We start from the raw sequence: 20002 nt of genomic DNA, 5'->3' as shown, positions 1-20002 counted from the left end.
GCATGTGCATATTTATGACCGCATCCTTGTTTTTATTCTTATGTGCATTAATGCGTGTTTTCAATGTCCGTTCTGTTTTCTCAATTTATACTTCATCGTATACTTTACAATTCCATTTTTAGACTATATTGGATCGGTCTATATTCGGAGTCGTCTCCTTACTCAATCTTACTATTACACTCAACGTTTTGTTTAATAAGTAATTTTTTAAAGATTTATTGGTATCAATAAAGGAAATTTTCTGTAGTTTAACGTTTATGTGTTTTGAGATGAATTGTAATGGTTAATAATTGTTCAATAAAACATCAGCGATATCACATCTGGGTTTACTAACTTGTATACGATATTCTTCTTATAAGATACTAGATGGTTCTATAAAAAATGTATTAGTCTACTTGATAAAGTTGAATTAAATATAAATTCGTTAAAATTCTGTTATCTTTTCTAATAACCGTTTTAAAAACTGTAAAAATTTCTGAAACTCAATTCTTTAAAATTGAAAATATAGATTTTTCTAACATTTTTTTCATGCATTTCTTGAAACAATTTATATGGATTGAAAACAGCTTCAACCAAGTTACGAAAATTAACTTTGTATGATTATGTTCTATTTTTAATTTATAAAAAGTCAAAAAAAAACACTTGCTTTCTCGAAAAGTTTAAATAGCAAAGATTATATCTCTTGGTCGAAATTCAAAATCCAACTTCGTATGTCCCTGAAGATAAATAACGAAAAATTTGACAAAAGGCCAAGCTCTTCAATTTTATCTTTATTACTATATCAGTAGTCGCTGATATTCAAATGTACAAACTCCACGGCAGAATATACAATATCAGAAAATAAAATAAAATTTGAGTATTTTTAATAAGTTTATCAAAATTGCAAAAAAGATCTTGAAACATTGTTGCAGCCCTGTTTCATCCGAAAACGTGACTTTTTTGTATGTTCAATTATAACAGGTTTCACGCACAGTGGGTTATCGCGGCGATGTACACTTTTCGTGCAATTTATTTTTATGACATCAGTTTTTCCGACACGACAAGTCTATGAAACTGCGTTTATGGGCAATATTTCATTGCCATTTGTAATTGTTGTGTAGCCAAATACGTGAAGCAGCAAGAAATGACTTTTGCGCAAGTTAAAATAAATTTTCAATTTTTAAAATTATACAAGCGAGCGCAGCCCGGAAACATCCTTTGCAAGCTTGAGCTCATAAATTGCCGACACACTTCGACGCTCATCAAGCAGCACCACGCCCCGACAGTAAAGTAGACGAATGTTGCTGTACTACGTGAAACTTCTCTTGCCGCTAGCCAAAGAAAAGCGCTACGATGTCCTAGAAGTGTTAAAACATATTGATCTTTAAAAGCTTTAAAATCGGGAAACGAACATGTGAAATAGCCAAATTTTTGAAATTCCAAAAAAGAGGCTAACATTTGAAAGATTCAAGTAGGTACTTGACTTTTTTTGCTAAAATTAGAATGATGAGTTCACGTAGAAAAGGTATGTTCTGATCGATCACTACTTAAATGTATTAGAATTTTGTATAATTCATACGTGGGTAAATACGCATACAAGAGAAAAGATTATTACTATTGAATAAACCTAGATGCTCATATGCTTGTTAGCATTAGTTTCCCGACGTATAATGAGCTTATATGCTGAAATTACTCATGCATAGTCGATAGACGCCGACGCATCAAACTAGAATTATTTATGTTTCAAGAAAATGGAAAACTTCACGTTTCTGCGTTCCTGCGAGTAGTGATATCGATCGGCAAAAATAATCTACTTGAGCTTCTCTCTCTCTCTCTCTCTCTCTCTCTCTCTCTCTCTCTCTCTCTCTCTCTCTCTCTCTCTCTCTCTCTTAATAGCTCTCTAAGTAGAGATTTCTTTGAAGTTATATCTTCACGCATTTAAAGTAATATCTGCACGTGTGTGTGTGTATGTGTGCGTGCGTGCGTATGCACTGGCATTTCTTTTCAACGGAAAACTCTCGACTTCGCTTCTCTTTAATAATTATACTTTTCTCACTCAATAAAGTAAAAAGATTCAAGAAAAAAAAACATAAAAAATAGTTTTCGATACGATAGGTATGCAAGTATCCTTCAAAAAACAAGTTTGTAGGCTAAAGGGAAAGTAACGTGCGCTTATGGGTTAACGACTTTGAGTCACGCGGTCGTGATAAGCCCCATCTGACTCATCGCACAACTGCATTTCTCATCGGCCTCGAAATCTCTCGCTCTCGCGCTCTCTCTCTCTCTCTCTCTCTCTCTCTCTCTCTCTCTCTCTCTCTCTCTCTCTCTCTCCGTATCGCAATTGTACACCGTTGAGTGCTTACCTGGCTAACGCAGCTGTTTACGAGCGCATCATTTCACGGAGTTAATATACCGCTTGGCTTTAGCAACTAGGTTGTATATTGATTGAGGGTACTGTTGCGAGCGAGAGATGAGTGATTGATACACTGTAACTAGCAATGTATATAATATTACGTAATATATCTCAATTCATCGATCAAATGTTTTTTACAGCGCGCAAATATGTTACGATTTATACCCTTATAAATAACGAAGCTTCCTCTGCCTGACTTAACTCTAATGTTTTCTACTTATGCAATGATTAAGCGAATGCTTGGATTTTATATTACGTATACTCAAGTTATCTTTGCATGGTAAATAGTTTTCATCTCTATTGTTCTATACCAATATGAATTTGTTATATAAAAACTAATATTAAATAAAAGTTCAGAATTACTTTGTATAACTTTTTTCCTTTGGCCATGAACTTCTTCATTATACCGAAATGAAAGGATTTGCAATCAAAGTTCAACTTTACACAAAAAAACAATACTTTTTTAACCAAAGGCTGTAACGATTTAAGACGTACTGGAAGGGTCTTTCAGACCAAAGCTATACTATGAGCGTGTATTTACGCACGGCAAAGCTTTCCATTGCCAAACGAAGAAGAAAGAAAGAAACTATTGTCTACCTACGAAACAATAAACATCATGTGTTAGAACTTTCCTTTCGATCCTGCTGCAATAACTCGCTTCGAAGAAATTCTTTTGTCTATCGCACGCGCTCGTTTGCTTAAACATCAAACACACAGATCGCCATCGAGTTCGGTCAAGCAAAAAATAAAGGAATAATACGTTAATCACTCTTTTGTTACGAAATTTCTCTGATGAAATCGCTTTTCTTTCTTTCTCGAGAAGGAAAAGTTGAGAGAGCAAAGAAACTGTCAAACTACTTCTACTCTCCTACAAAGCGTACACGAAGAAAATAATCAGAGCGTCATGATCTCTCTCTCTCTCTTTCACTCTCTCCAAGAGAAAACGTATACGAGATAGACTGTTCCTTGCATGTATCGTCTTCGTGTTGAATTGGTGCAAAAGATCATTTTCTTTCATTAACTCTCGCGCGAGCTTTTCCTAGAATATGGTAATAAATACGCGTGTGCATTAATAGTAACCTTTTTTCAGAAGCGAAGACTTTTAAAAAAACATAACTTGCTCTAGCTCCATATTTTTTCGGTTTTCATGAAAATATTTTACATCCCACCTTCTTTTTTATTTTTGGTGATTAAAAAGTTGCGGAGCTTTTGAAAATGTATTTCAAATTATATTCTGTCAGAGGATAAGTGAAATCTTGGCTCATTGACAGTTTTTTAATTAAAATATTTTAATTGCACTTATTTTAATAAGCAGACACTCTCGGATATAACCCTGGTATGAGAAATAAATCAGCAATTATTATAATTATCGACAGAAACTTTATAAACAGGAAAGCTAACTACTCTCGAAACGAAGTTTCGAACAAAAGAAGTTACGAGAAATCGTATATCCCAGCTATACGTTAAGTACAAAGCGAGTGCCTCCAAAGAGCCATAAGTTTTGCAACTATTACCTGTTTCGAGTTATAAGATCTAACGTTCTCAATTAACATTTCAGCCAATAGCCATGCGCGCGCGAAATTTATCCCAGTTGTTGCTTTCCTCACGGCGACTGCTCCTCATCACGTAAGTTGCATAAGTTTCAAGCACACTCTGCTAACTTGCTTCCTTTATCTAACCAAGTGTCTCTCTTTCTCTTTGTGTCGCGCGAATCTCAACAATTGATTTCTTTCCAAGATGCCCTGATAATAACTTCGCGGCCCTTTCACGATCGCGACCATTCGTGTTACTCCAAACTCGACGGACTCATTATAGGTCAAATGATTAAGTAATTTGACTTTTAGTTCCGAATTATATTTATTTGTAGCCCGGAACTGCTCGAGTTTTTGTCAATAGAATATTAATTAAATAAACCTCAATTAAAGCGCGTTTAAAAAAATTTCACAGCCCGTAAGTAAATTGCTCTGAATTAAGTTGGGAAACGCAGAAATGACGAGTGCATAAATTTTACAAAAGACACATATCGTTAAAATGAACCAGTGGACCATAAAAAGTAAGTTAAGTGAAACAAGCTATATACAGTCAGGCTATACACATAGCGACAGTTAAAAAAAAATGGTTCGTCAGCGTTTTCTACGATTCCGCGACTAACAAGTTTATTTCTAATCATATCTGAACCATTCGTTCGTATACTTTTTATGACAAGTTTATCGCTTACAAATTAAAGAAAGCGCGAAAATACCTCTTCTCTTACGGATTCCCACGCTACGTTGTTGATGTAACATAAAATGCAATGAAAGCACTTCCGTGACACGAACGAGCAAGCGTAAACGATAATGGGGCGCCAGGGACTATCGGCTGCGAAGTGTATTACCGGTGACACTCGTGCGCCCTATTCTGCCAGTTTATTAAGGGGTATCACGGCAGCCTACTGACGAATTTCTCGACACGAACATGTTCTCTGCGGTTTCTGACTAAACTGATGGGAGAAATTAACTAATCAAGTGCTACATGTTTTTTTTCTTCAATTTTATTACATTCTCGTGCGAAATTTAATCTAGCTGTTACAGAATTATTTATTTTAGTGAAATATTAAACTTATTTGCTTGAGTAATTAACAATGTCAATTTATTACTTAATCGTAATATTTTGCGTTTGCTTATTTACTGGAAGAATTTTCAATCAAAATACTCGTATCGAGCAGTGGTAGATTATTATTTTACATTATATTGCTTAAAGCACTAAATGAATTCAGAGCTTGTATTATAATTTTACAAAACTATTTCACAAAGCTAACGAGTAATTGAAAAGACAACGTTAGTTAACAATTTTTATCCTTTACATCTCATTTCAACATAAATGCATGAAAATAAAAAAAAAGAAACCAGTTTATGTTTGCGATTTCGAGTACTATCATTTTCTCGCGAAAGAGAGCACGCAAAAACACAATCAATTTTAATGATCATTACAGTTTCGTCGGGCTCTTGTTCCCTAGCGAACAACTCTTTCTTTCTTTCTCTTCCCAGCGTTTTCACCTCTTTCAAGTATCCTACCACTCGATATTCTCCGTCGTTCACATACCAGCCTCGAGGACTACGCAAGTCACTTCGGAAGCTCGTCTCATGCCGTTTGCGGTAACAATTGCACTCCGAAATGATTATCTTCGCTGAACGTGCTCTACATTTTTGAGAAACCTTGGCTCAGTTTTTTCTTTAAAAAAATGGCCAGTTGTTATAGAATGGCTATCACAATAACTATATAATTGGATATATATAAAGTGGGCGGAAAAAGAAGCTACCGGGATTCAAATAAACAAGTATCATCGACTACTGATACTCAGTTTAATAATCAAATTTTATCTAGCATTCTCTTGATTTGAATTCAGCTTATCTTGTATAATATTTTACGCATACTTCCTTTTATATTATATAGCAACGGATACAAATTATTTTACATTTTAATAATGAGATAAAGCTTAGCTTTCATAAAAAAAACAGATTATAATGGAATAAAATAGCTTACAACAAATGCATATAACCAAAACGTAGAAGTCTTTTTCAGAAAAACATCTCTTTTTTTATTTTAAATTCTTTATGCAAAATAGATATGTGAAAAATGTAATAAAAAGTGCGCAATTTTGTATTTTTCTAGTTTACTTTCATTTACTTACATTAATACAAATATTATGATGAAAATATAGGTTGGATACAAAAAATTAAGCGTGCATTTCATGAAAGGAAAACAGTTCGAGTTTTATGTAATTAAAATGTTCAATATTGCTAAGGCAATCAAATTCGTTAAAAAAATTTGTTGTCTCAAATGTATTGCTTGAATGCGTATCATCTTCGCAATTAAAAGGAGGAAAGCCTTGCATGGTAATAAATTTTCTGGAATTCCATGTTGCCTTGAAATATTTCACGCATACTGGAATCGTCAAGATTGTTTACGAAAATGCATTTATTCATATCAAAGTGAAAGAAACAGAAAGAGAATTCTCATCAGCAAGAAAAGCAACGGAACCCTTCCTTCTGGCTTTTTATTTTTGCAACTTATGAATATTCATTCGCGCCCGTTACGGTTTTATCGCAACCGCGTTAGAAAGAAAAAAAGTTGTGGGAGAAAGAGTGCTCAAACAAAGTGTGCCTCATTCGGCTAACAAAATGCCCTATTAAAACTCTGTGTATCCATATGGGGATTTTCTGAGTCTATATTTTTCTCTGTGTATATGTATATGTATATATATATATATAGAGAGAGAGAGAGGAGGACAGAGAGAGAGAGAGAGAGAGAGAGAGAGAGGAGCGCTGGAGTCGCACAGGTTCATGTCCTACTTACGGATATCGAACTAGAGCGGCGCCAGGGCTCTGGCCCACACCCACCAAGCTCACTCCCTTCTCCTCTGCTCTGCACGTACATTCGTGCAATTATCCTTGAATTTACAAAATTTATCTCCGACGCACTATTGCCACGAATTGTTCACTTTGCGTTCTACGTGTATATCTTCTGAGGCCCGGAGCTACTGCTGTGCGTTTTATATAGCTATGTGGCTGTGGAAACTAGGCTGGCATTACAACTTGCGATTTCCGAAACAGCTAGAGAGAGAGAGAGAGAGAGAGAGAGAGTGAGAGAGAGAGAGAGAGAGCAAGAGTGAGAGAGAGAGTGCGATTCCAATCAGAACTCATGGTCGATAATTAGATTCACCGCTGTTGCTGCCGTAAGCATATAATAGGTTGTGTAGGAGATGTGACAATATGGCTATTGGAATGAAAAGCGCTCGTGAGCCATTAATAAACGTACGGGAGTGTAATGATAGTTTATGCTGCAGTTAAGCTTTCGATTATTAGCGCCAAAGCTCAAATAGCCAAACTGACTCTTATTCAAATGAATTTTCATTTTTCACCCCTGGAAAATGAATATATTTATCTGCTTTCAATCCGTAGATTTGCCAATATTGGTGTGTATTACATATGCATATCGACCGATGTCATATCAATTCGGAGGTAAATTGACGTACAGAACAAAAAGAGATTATGAAAGAGAAGAGAGAGAGAGAGAGAGAGAGAGAGAGAGAGAGAGAGAGAGAAGTCGATGGCTAATTCCGAATGTTCATATCAGTAATGGAAAAATAACTAAAGAGAAGAGAAAGGCTTGCTCTTGATGACTGGCAAAATATCGAGGCACTCAACAACCGAATATTCGAAGGTATACCCTTTGAAAACCTCGAACGACTAAATTTGAATGAGTGCCAACTAGAGATGACTTTCTTTCTTTGTTGCGGTTCGTGTACACAATGAAAATGAATAGAAACGAAAAAAAAGTGTATAATGACGAAAACCAAAAAGACAATTTAAAGCTACGAATTGCCAAGTGGCAATTAAGTATGTGCAAAATCAGTTCCCGAAATTAGGAAAATAGAGAAAAAAGAAACTAATAAACTGTCGAGGACAATGATGTTGCAAGCACCGAAAGAGGGCTTTCTCTTTCACCGTCTCACTGTTGCAAGTACGTATACGGCACTGACTTATTCGGAACGCAGCTAAAATTTCAAATTCACTTCGAAAGTTTCGCACGGTGAAACTGTCTCTAACTCCGTGCACCTTTTTTCCTCGTCTCTCTCTGTTTAATTCTTTTGTTTCCCTCGCAACTCTGTCGTGAGCTTTGTTTGCAAATTGGCTTTTGTGGATTTGTCTTTCGAGCGCTGCTACTGCTGCTGCTACTGCTGTTTGTTCGAGCGTAATTGAACGTGGACGACAAGTCTGTCATCGTGGATTTCACTTGAAGGAAAGCAGCTGGTATTGTTCGTCATGTCCACGGGTGAGTATGTCTTCTTAAAATAAAAAGTAGTTTAAATAAAAATCATATGAAATTTTTTTTAATTCTAACATGGTATGAAAATGATCAATAATTACACAGTAAGTAGGTAAAATTATTCAAAGCAGAAATTCAATTGTAAGTTCATTACATAAGACAACGCTTATGTTTATCTGTATAAATTTAATGCGGCAATGGATTTCCATTGAGCATTCTCCCTGTAAATAAGAAAATTCTTGCAAAAGCTAGGTATAAAATGATTCTCAAATGATTCTTGCACGGCGCGAGCGTCAGCGGATTCGCGTATTACTATTGCAAAAGCTCAAACTTGGGGAGAGTAAAAGTGAAAATATTTCATAGAAAATCGATCACGAATGTAAACGCCCGTCATGAATTTGACAAACAGTAGGAGATGTGCAGAAGCTTGTTAAAATGTGACTCGCGTTTTTGCTCGCTAATAATTTTCCGAAAACTACAGTTACTGCCGATAGAAGTTGAGGGCAAAAACGCGACTTCGTCGCAACGAAAGCGTCAGCGACTTTCTCACGATATTTTCAAGATATTCGTTATATAGCGATACGTGCTACCGGTATCATCTGTTTAAATGTTAGAACAGTAGACTTTCATATTTTACACGACTTTTCACTGAATTATGTACCAAGTTGGAGAAGAAATTATTTTCACACACGTGTAGCATCTAGTGAAATACAATTTAAGCACTGTCTTCTTCAGATTTAAATCTCATTCGCTCTTAACTAACAAAATTAATCACATGAGCTTTCGGGCGATGTTAATCTTGGCCGTAAACTGGAAATTCGTTGATTCCGTTGGCACATTAACGCTAGCCAATGAATGAAAGAAATTGCAATTCCATCAAGATCGATTTCACGAATTTGAAGATTAAATCCACATTAGCCTCGTTAGCTTTCGCTTTTTTACCAATACTAGACCATTAATTTTCTTATTAAAATTACATTTAAAACCTTGGATGTTCGCTGTTCATCCGTGTCTCTGTTGCATAACTCATTCACAAGCAAAAGAATATCGCCAAGACCCTTATCAAACTTACACGCAGGATACAAACGATATAAATCTCTTTAATAATTTCATTAGTACGACTCTGTTCCATTTTTCTTTAATCCATTTTCAATAGAGCCTCGCGATCTTGATTAGCCGCGCTAGGAAATTGATTTTTATGAAAGGAAGGTGTCTGGATCTTTGTACGAAACGAAAGACGATTTGAGCGTAATAAAAGTGAAGGATATATAACTGTATAAATGTATGAAATTGAATCACACCTGCGTGCTGTGAAATATGCATAGCGTTATTAAAATAAATTTTAAAAAAAGTGCGATGGGTATCATATAGCATATCGTTTATACATGTGCTCAATATTATTTTCAGTAATAAACTCTCTCTCATAGAAGAAATACTAAAGTTCTCCGATCCATTTTTCGAGCGCATAATATGTAATGAAATAATGTAAATAATATATGTACATTATGTAAAATATATTCAGAGAATGCAGTAATATTAAGAAACTTAATACGATTTGATTAGTATAATTACACACACACACACACACACACACACACACACACACACACACACACACACACACCTGATTGATTCGACAGTAAGTGAACTAAACTTACAATTATGAAAAAATAATATAGATAATACCATGATATTGTATAGTTTGCTTTGCAATGACAGTAAAATAAGTGAAGAAATCTCATTACAAAATAAAATGAGCTTTATATTCACAGCCACATGTATATAAGTTCTGAACTTTTGTAAAAGTTCATTAATACAAACAGTCGGATAAAATTAAAAAGTCACCGCTAATTGCACTTTTGCCGAGAGAAATTCATCAATCGTGTGTATTCGAGTAGTTAAAACCTGAAAGTTTAGTTTTACGTTTATTTTCACCGGTAGGTCATGCGCGAGTATAATTGTTTTGGACAAAATTTAATTTGCAGGAAAAGCGCGTCAGCGGAAACATGTCGTTTAACTTCTGTACGTGATATTTCCGACGGGCTTGCAATTAGAAATGCTTAAATATTTTCCAGAAAATGTTTTATCTTATCCTATATTATTTTTTAATAACTAATCGCAACTAAATGCGATTTTTTAAAATTGATTAAAAATTTTATAATTATAAAAATAATTGCTATATTCTGAGTCTCTTAAATTACCACCAATAAAGAGCAATCGATGACAGCTTGATTATTTTTATACTTTTATGTTTTTTTTACACATCAAATACAATGGGTATTTTTATAACTTTCCGTTTCAGAGATATTGCTGCAGCTGTATTCTTGATGAAGACGAAAAAGGATCAAATAGAGTTTACTTTATCGTCGTTTTTCCTAAACGCTTCAGCCCCTTTTACAACTCGAGGCCCCCCGTCTTTTTGCGTTTGATAAAGTGCACTCGACTAAGTCATTTGCACCGGTCGACTGAGACAAGTGTACCGGCCTCAGGCGATAAAAGTAAGCGGTGGAAAATTAAAGATTGCAAGAGATAGGTCGAGTGAGAGAGACGCCTTTCTTGACTTTAATTTCTTTTTCTTAGAAATGCACCTACTCGTAAATGCAGACACTGCTTTGAATTAAGCCGGAACTCCTGTGAAATTAAAAAAACAAAATAGTCTACTCAAAATCGAACACAATAATAATAACCGTATTCGTGTTTTTACGTTATCTCTTTTTTCATATTACTCAGACAAAAACATTTCTCTGGAAAAAGTTCTGTGAATTTTTCAGTGTCACGCATGTAAGAAAAGTGGTCAGTCAATGCCTGATTTTTATGAAAAGCTTTCTTTGTAAAAGAGTTCTAAAGCTAAATAATGACCCGACATAAGTCACGTTGAAACAGGTCGAATTTTTAAGGATTCGAATTGGTACTGCCATTTTTCACGATAAGAGTGAAATCAAGAAAGGGGATGATTTACGTTTCAATTTCGATGAAATTAAATAGGGACCACGTAAAAATAGATTTCTTTAGCTTTGCAGTTAAATAGCTGAAATACACTTTCATTATATACAATTAATCTCGTATTCGAAAACAAAAATATTGTTTGTATTTTGATTTGGAATAAAATTATTCTTTTCTTGCCGCAATCGTTTTCTCAGTTTGCGTAATATACAAGTTTTAAGCTCAATACAAAATAGCTTTCAGAGGATAAATGGATACCACAGCTTAGAGCTTCTCTCTGCCGCGTACAGCTAGGCAAGTTCATCGCTCCAACTGTGGAAGCATAAAGCTTGAAACCTTCGTCGTGCAGTCTTCGTAAATTTAATTGATTTAATTAAGCAAAGTCGCTTTTCGCGCATAGTCGATAATTTAGCTGTAAAGCGAAATGTTTAGGTGTCGCGGCTTATCTACGGTAGCACACTGCGGCGACAACAAAAGACGAAGAGAAACGGACGAGTTGATTTCTCGTGAAAAATGAATTCCAACGGTCACGCTAACCTGTCGTTCGCATTCTCCGGAAGGGCGACGCGTTCGAGCTCGATAATCGCTGGACGACAGATGGACTAACGTCTCGGCAAAACATCGATCTCCCTTATACACCAATCCCCTGAATAGAGTAACGAGTTCGCGTGTTTTAAAAAGCTATCATTCAATGTAGCTTGCATTCTGCACTAACTGCATTATTTTGTTTTTACTTTCGAGATCTCAGTAAAAAGGCAAATCGATGTAGAGACCAGCAGAGGGTGTAATTTACGTTTTAACGGTGCTCGTACACGCCCGCTGTGCACGAAAATTAATCGAATTTCCAAAACGTCGCATATGGAGAGAAAAAGAAAGAAAATCTACTCACGCGACGGTAAATCGGCTGGATGGAATAATTGATCGACAGCAGGCTTTTGCGGTAATGAAGCGAAAAAATGTAGCGCGCTTTCATGAAGAGAGCTAGAGAGAAAAAAGGGAGCCATTTGATCGAGCATCCCTCCCCACTTTTATCGCTGACCGCGGTGAATAATTCACGCGAACTGCTTGCTAGCTGCACTGTTTGTTCCTTCATTGGTATTCTCGACGTGCAAATTCATTTCGCTGATACCTCTGTTACAGCCTACTAAAACTCGTATGTATACGCTGTATGTATAAATGTTTGACAAACTTACGTAGCCATGTCGGCTCTTCTGATTTTTTAATTTATGGTCGACCATTCGGTTGGCAATATAAACAGGTCTGTACATAACGACTTTATTAAAATGAATCTTTTTATTGATATATTTTTAATTTTTTTCGATAAAATCATGAATAAGAGGACATAATTTTACAGAGCTTGTATTAAAATTTATTTCATTTTCAGGAAAAATGTTTGAGAAATTACCTCGGGATCAGCAAACTATATTCCAATTCTGCATCTAAATGTAACATTCAAATTTACATAAATACATATACGCAGAAAACTCTGGTTTCCCCTGCTTATCCCCAGTTCTTTAGCTCCAGTACATTCTATCAACCTGGCATCGGATATAAGTATTTCTATACACGTCTCTATCATCGGTCGTGCGCCGAAAGCTCTCTCACATAAACGTGCAAGCGGCAAGCTTTTCAAGTGTATTCTAGCCGAGGATGGCGAATCGATGACTCGTATACTAAACAAATGTATGCATACGAGTATACAATTTAGTTAAGCTAGACAGCGCGATGTGAGTTCGCGCGAAAAGAGGAAGATAGAAGAAAAAAGCGCAAAATTTACACGCGTCCTTGACGAGATTCAACGATACGCAAGCCAAAAGTTTTCGCCGGGATCACCCAGTTCCTGTACACGTGACACTCTCGTGCAAATGTTCGTGTGTGTGCCTTGGCCGCTTTAAGACCTCGCGTGCAAAACTTTTCTCGCAGAAGAGCATAACTTTGGAGTGCTGTTTTGTTGATGCTGTAAGGAACCTCGATGAGCGATGTATTACACAATGACTTCTAATGCGATCGACAGACTCTAATTTATCAGCTGTGTATGCACGTCTGTCTTTGCGTGAGAACAAAATGGGAAACATACCAAAACAAAAGCATCAAGCTTTTTCAGTGAAAAATCCGAGGACAGAAGAAGGGCTTCATTGTTGGTTATGCAACGTGAACGATTTTTTGACTTATTGTTTTTTAGGAGTCAATTTACAGTAATGCTAAATAATTGTAATAAAATGAACTTGTTCAATTTTATTTCATTCATGAAATGATTTTCAGTTGTATGGTAATTTTTCAATAAAACGCATATAATCAGAAATGAGATTCAATGAAATAATATATGAAACGATACGAATTGATCGGATCGCTCGCTTTAAATATTATTTCTGTACAATATCCTCATTAATTGGAAATCTACGTGCTATGAGAAAAGGGATCGATAATTGTGGCATCGCGAATAAAAAAGCGTGCGAACGCAAAGGGGCAGGATTGAAAATCGATGCTCAGCATGACGTGGTGAGCCGCGAAAATCCATGCTATTATCAATCGCGATATACGTGCACCCCCTTTGCCAGAATTCATACGCATGCAGCAGCAGTTCGCCGACAAGAACGGGATAATTGAAAGTAGACAAGCCGCGGTGGATTCGCTCGATAACGTTTGTTTTGTTTGTGCCCGAGAGCGCGGATTTATCGTCGACCCACTGACATCCTAGCCTAACTCTTTATACGGCTATAAGACGCTTTTAACGACAATTACAGTTGGCATTTTGTTTCGTGAAATAAAATAGACGAAAGGAACAGACAACGTACAATAGCATTTCAAATCCATAATATGTGACATTTGAAGTAGAAAAATCCGCGTTTGGTCAGGCATCGCATAAAATGATCGTAACCTTGCCTCATCGTTTTGAATATTTCAGTTGGATAAAACTATTAAATTCTATTGAATTTCACGTGGAATAAAAGGAATACGTACAACTGGAAAAGAGTTAAAGTTGAATTCAGATCTTCTACCCAGACTGGGGCAGAATCCTAGATCCTGTGAATAACCTATTTTCTTCTCTTGGATTTCATAATTCACGCTAAAATGTCCAATAAAATGAAATTCGCATCACACTAGAGTGAAAATTTATCACTTTTCAATGAACAATAAAAAATTACCACACGTAAGAAATCTTATGTCTAATTCGAGAAAATAATTAGCAAAAAAAAAATGTTCTCTGGTATTTGGTGTCAAGAAATTTAGTGATCCAACACCAAAAGCTACACTATCATCCCAATGCGCATACATTTAATCAAAATTCCATCAACGCGTTTGCCACACGCGAATCCGGGTCACTCGCGATCGACAAAAGCGCGCCGAAAAACGACGCCGAAAAAGTGCATTTTGATGTGTACGCCCCAGCCACCTACTCCGAGCTAGAGGCATCGTCGTCCTAGTCGACGACAGCGAGAGAGAAAGCTGGGCCATTTGAATGAGCTCGACCTCATTCGAATAGACGTTTGCCGTTTTGCCTCCTCTATATAGATACGCGATTTCGCCTTCAGGAAAGGTCAGTGCTTCCTACGAGTTTTGATGACCGAGCGCCGTTTTCTCGATTTGCTCTCTTTCATTTATATTGCATTCAGTTTGGCATCAATGTAATTCGAAATGAATGGTAACTGTAATTTAAGATGGAAAAATTATGGTTGCCAGTTGGTGATTTGTAATTAAAACTCTTTAGCTTAAAAATAAAATTTAAAATTGACGTATTTGTTTGGTAAACAATCTTTGATTATATAAGAAAAATTTTTGATGTGTTTAAATTTGTTATGCTTCTTATGTTTATCATGTATATTTTTTGTCACTGTGAAAACACCATCTTAATTTGCCGGATGCATTGGTATACTAATACAAACTTTCTTATCGTTTAAATCTTGAAAGAAGAGTAATCGTCGTACACATTTTTTGTTTATGAAAATCGTAAGACTTTATTATCCATAAGAGCAACTTTTTGTATATGCAAAATTGAAGCAAAACTTATAGAAACATTTTGCGCAATCCCAAGAAATTTCGGAAAATCTTAAAATGTTTTGTTATTGCTTCAAAAAAATTACAGAGTTCTTGAAAATAAATTTTATATTTTACTCGAATGCGAAACATCAAGAATGCAAATGCTACCACAGCATTTAAAGTTTAAAATGAATCTCATTGCGGAGGAGAGCAGAGCACTGGGAACAGGAATAGTCGTCTGACGCGCACATACAGACTTTTGCCCATGGGGAAAATCCGCCGGCTCGACGACTCGTGAGCTTATCGAAACTGCCGAGATCGCCGAGCCTCTCTCTGGCGAACAGTGTCAAGTGACACCGCGTTTCAAAAAGCACTAGGCGTCATACACGTGTGTAACACTTCAATAAATCTTTGTTGTTCTTTTTTATTACGGTTTTGTTATGGTTCTCCAGCGCTGCTGTCAACTTTAGGATGATTTTATTTGTGCTTTTGTGATCGGCTTATTTAACTGTAAATTACTTTGTGGCGGAGAATATTGACCGTTTCTATTGTGTTGATAATGTATATGGATTTCGATAATCAGAATTAATAAATAATTTTCATCAGCGAAATTGATTATACCACAATTTTTGAGATCAGATCGAGTAAGCTGTATTGATTACCTAACATTAAATTTGATGAATATTCTCCAGGACATCGATTATGTTACAAAACATGTATTCAAATATCTGTCTCATAAAAGATTACATAAAAGATCAATTTCATTGAGAAAATGCATCGATATGAGACGTTATGATTGATATGAGAAATTATGCATTCGATTCGTACTATCAACTTATTTCACAAAAAAAAAAACTATTTGACATTCTCCTCTCAAATTTTTTTTGGTTGATTTTCTCCAGCGTAAAAAATAAATGGACATTACACTGTTGGTATCAAACGCCCGTCACAAGCCTTGATCTTCGATAATATAACTAAAATATAACCATCCGAATGTTGACAAACAGACACAAGCGCGCAGACACTGCACTTTTGTTGGTAACCGTTTGTTTGCACTTTTGGGCGCCATATTTCTTTGATTGAGAATGGGTTCAAGTTGCCACTCCCGCGGTACCAGTGAGTAAAACTCGATTTTTTAATCAATGACGATTACTCTTCTCTGTCTGGTGGATGATTGCTAAGTGAAGTAAATGACTTACGTGCTGGACGCTGGGCAGATGGGCCGTGACTGGTAACCCCCCGACAACCCCGCCAAGTGTAAAGCGCGCACCAGAGACACAGCGGCGCGCCCCTCTTTGCCGCCCAGCGCGCGCATGCCCCAACCTGTATACATGTATCTGTGTATACGTGTGAGAGAGTCTGTGCGATCAAGTTGGAGAACGCCGAACTGTAACAACGTGCGTGAACTGCGTGTATCTCAACCTATCTGTTTTTTACTTCTATCAACGGAAACATTTTCTTTTAAATAAGATCGTGCTTTATTGCCTTTTCTTTTGATCAGACGGCTTTTTATGACGTATGCTATATAAATAAACTTTTTTTTCGTACAAATGATCGATTATATGAATATAGTTTTTAAAGTTTTGTTTATTATACAATTCTTCAAAACTTGCAGAAAAAAATTAGTCAGTTTTACATCGATTACGACAATACTGATATCGCATTACAGAATAGTCTAAAAATATACCTAATTAAACTTTATAATATATTTATAGCATTGCGTCACTTAAATCAGCATTTATGGTTCGTCGATCTGTGACTTAAGATAGGTCAATTTTGCACTGAGAGGTCAGGGCCCAAAGCAATCATCCTCGCTTGTGCTCAGGTGCTAGTATCACGCTGTGCAATAATGGGCTACTTAAGTCACGCATATTCCAATATACTATTAACACCTAACCTGGAATATTTTTATTTTTCTACACAATATTTTTCTACGCAAATAAAAATAATATTTTAACGATGAAATTTAATGTATACAAGTATGAAAAATATTAGTATAAAAAATTAAATTTTATCGTAATACTCGCTAGAAATGCAATGTTAAATGTGATAATAGGGCGCCCCAATGTTATATAAGATGATATGATGTATAACTTTCTTAAACGATAACTACTTTATACCCTTTATCAAATACACGTGTATATCTGTATAACGCAATGTTATAGGAGTGATATGGAAATTAAGCTCATATAATGGCTCATCGTAGGCTTGCTGCAGTTATCTGCAAATGCCATTTTGCAGTTTTACCACACTCGTGGTAAGATTATGCATACATATAAAAATGTATGGGCACGTGTTTGAAGCAATTCTCAGTATTGTGATGTGTTTCAATTTGTCATTATGAAATTTATGCGTTAAATATGTTTAATTGCTATTCACCACACTATTTCCTGGAATGTGTTGATATTAGCGAATTATGTGCAGGTTTCTTCAAGGAAATAGCAACATTAAAATGTCGCATATAAAATAATCAAGATCAAAGAAATAAGACAGATTTATGAAGTAAGATCCAGCAAATCGATAGTGAGCTATTTAGATTTCGTGAGTTAAGAATATAACGTCACATTCGTGACTCGCTACAACGTTCACAGGTTATCTGAACCTATCGGAATAAAATTATTTTTTCCAATTACTGCAGACTTGCAAAAAATAACGACAGTTAATTTAACCTATTTTTAGCTTAAATATCAATTAAAAACTAGTTAAGTTCAAACAGCTTTGATAATTATAAGTCTGCCCTTGGATAAACAATGGCTATTTCTTAAAGATTCTTCTGGCGACTCGCGCTGGCCCACAAAACAATAATCCATTTTATTTCTTGCGCTCGTGTTCCTCGATTTCCGAGGCTATTGGCAGGTGTCATCTTCGCGAAGCGAAGCGCTTCGACTGAATAATCTCCGAGTCGTCGGTATATATCCTTGCCACTCTCGACTCTCTCCAACTCGAATTGAAAGGAGCAAGCTTTTATAAAGGCCGACAGTCGATTCGCGGGACACCGTCCGCGTTAAATGGACTAGGGAAGACAATCGCGCGTCGACGTCGACGCTTCATTCCACCTTTCTTTTTTTTACTTTGTGCCGTGGCTTTTGTTCTCTGCCATTTTTTTACTTTCTTTGAGCTGCCACCGACAGGCTTTACTGGTAGAGCGTTTGCTTTTGTTTAAGGGCATGGTTTTTTTGTCTCGGACTTTTTTATTTCTGGTGATATGATTTGATCATTGTTTTCTATTCCATTCATCGCTCGTTCGGTATCGGTTGTGCCAAATTAAACTTACACTTTACACAACGGCGATAATTCAAATCAAGTTTTATCTATTGATGATAAATAATATCATCTCAATCTTGTTCGATATAATTTAATCCGATATTTAATATTGATAAGACTTTTACAAAACAACGTTGATATTCATAAAATCTGTCTACCTCGTTATTGTTCATTATCTTTACAATCACCATTTCTTTTAATATTTGATGATTAAATAACCGTTCATAAGAGATTAATTGATTAAGTAAAAAACCTAATAATAATTTTAAATTTCTTATCTGTAAACTAATATTCATCATATTTTGCGCAACGATTACGCTTTTGAAGAAAATTGATAAGTCTGATCAAGTTCATTACCCATTACACATGCAAGTTATTGACCAATAATTACAGTTATCAATTTCAATCGATTGAAAAATGTTGGAAGTCGACTGAAGTTGGATTTTTAAATGCTTTATATGAAACTTTACCGTCGTTTATCTGATGACCATAAAACAAATGATCGAGAGCTCTCTTAAGCCGTATATACACACAATTATCGAATACGAATGAGCCATTCATGATGATGAAAACTTTAGTATACAACTAGAAAAATGTCAGTGTCAAAAATACTTTATGGCTATTCAATTATACTAAAAGTTAATGATTACTATGCTCATCGTTTTGCAAGTAGGTGTGGTTTCTTTATACTGTAGAAGAAGTAAGAAAAATAGGGTTTTGCAGCTAAAAATGCATTGACATTTAATAATTTCAGTGTAATGATATTTTTCCGCGCGATTCTTACAGTGAGAAAAGGAAACTCAATAATAGCGTGAGTTTAAATGGAAACTTGTTCCGCTTTCTCGTTGCTGCTTTTAAAAGACCAATTTTCCAAGCAATCTGCAAGAGCACTGTCGATAAGACACAGTATAGGAACCCTAAGCATCTTGAATGATAATGCAGCCCACTTAAAATCTACGCTGAAGCAATTAACCTCGCCGACGTACCCGATTGCAATCGCATCATTCCATCGCGCACGATATTCAAGATTTATTTTCTCGGCGTCTCGATCCTTGCAATTGCATGAATTACATTGCAAAGATATAATCCAATACAATTTGAGGAAGGGAGTAGGAAAAGCGTATTTCGACAGGAAAGCGAAAAGCAATCAACGCGCGGTGACAACCCGGGAGGCACCAATGAATATGGATGAGTTTTCGGTTTCGTTGTCGCGGGCTACGCGGCCTTCGCGAAATTCTCGCTCGCTCGCGCTGCCCGCCTTCGACAAATCAATACGCGAATTTCAATGATACAGCGCATAGCTAAAGTGAGACTACATCACTCGGAGCATACTTTTCAATCTTTTTTTATTCTTTACTTAAAGAGGGCTAAATCTATCAGAGACGATGCGTTACAAGCTCGATAAAGAATACTATGGGTTATTTGCCTATCACAAAGAGAGCTTGAGCTTTTGTCGGTATATTGTTGAGATGACGCTTAAATGTGATGGGTAGGTAGAGATTTACACGTTCGAATTCTATCGGTAAGTTACCATTATAGGGAGTGTATCGCATGCTGTTGCTTAACTATTAGCGGTCTGTTTTATCGATCTCGAAAGCTCGAAAACTCTCAACAATA

The 20002-nt window shown here is 36.0% G+C and overlaps 1 protein-coding gene across 4 annotated transcripts in view; it reads right to left on the bottom strand.

The window, feature by feature from the left end:
* The window catches only part of LOC131662893 (calmodulin-A-like), a 102429-nt gene that overhangs the window by 53115 nt on the left and 29312 nt on the right, over positions 1 to 20002 (bottom strand). For 2 of the 4 annotated variants that reach the window (XM_058932867.1, XM_058932869.1), the window contains exon 1: positions 16321 to 16360. The exons of the other annotated variants lie outside the window; for them this stretch is intronic. The gene's annotated coding sequence lies outside the window, so the exon portion shown is untranslated. Of the gene's footprint in view, positions 1 to 16320; positions 16361 to 20002 lie in introns of those variants that run through there. 4 annotated transcript variants of the gene reach the window in all.

This window comes from Phymastichus coffea, unplaced genomic scaffold (assembly GCF_024137745.1).
Source record: "Phymastichus coffea isolate CEN01 unplaced genomic scaffold, Cenicafe_Pcof_1.1 PCOF00028, whole genome shotgun sequence".
Lineage (NCBI taxonomy): Eukaryota > Metazoa > Arthropoda > Insecta > Hymenoptera > Eulophidae > Phymastichus > Phymastichus coffea.
This window is presented reverse-complemented; position numbering and strand designations above follow the sequence as displayed.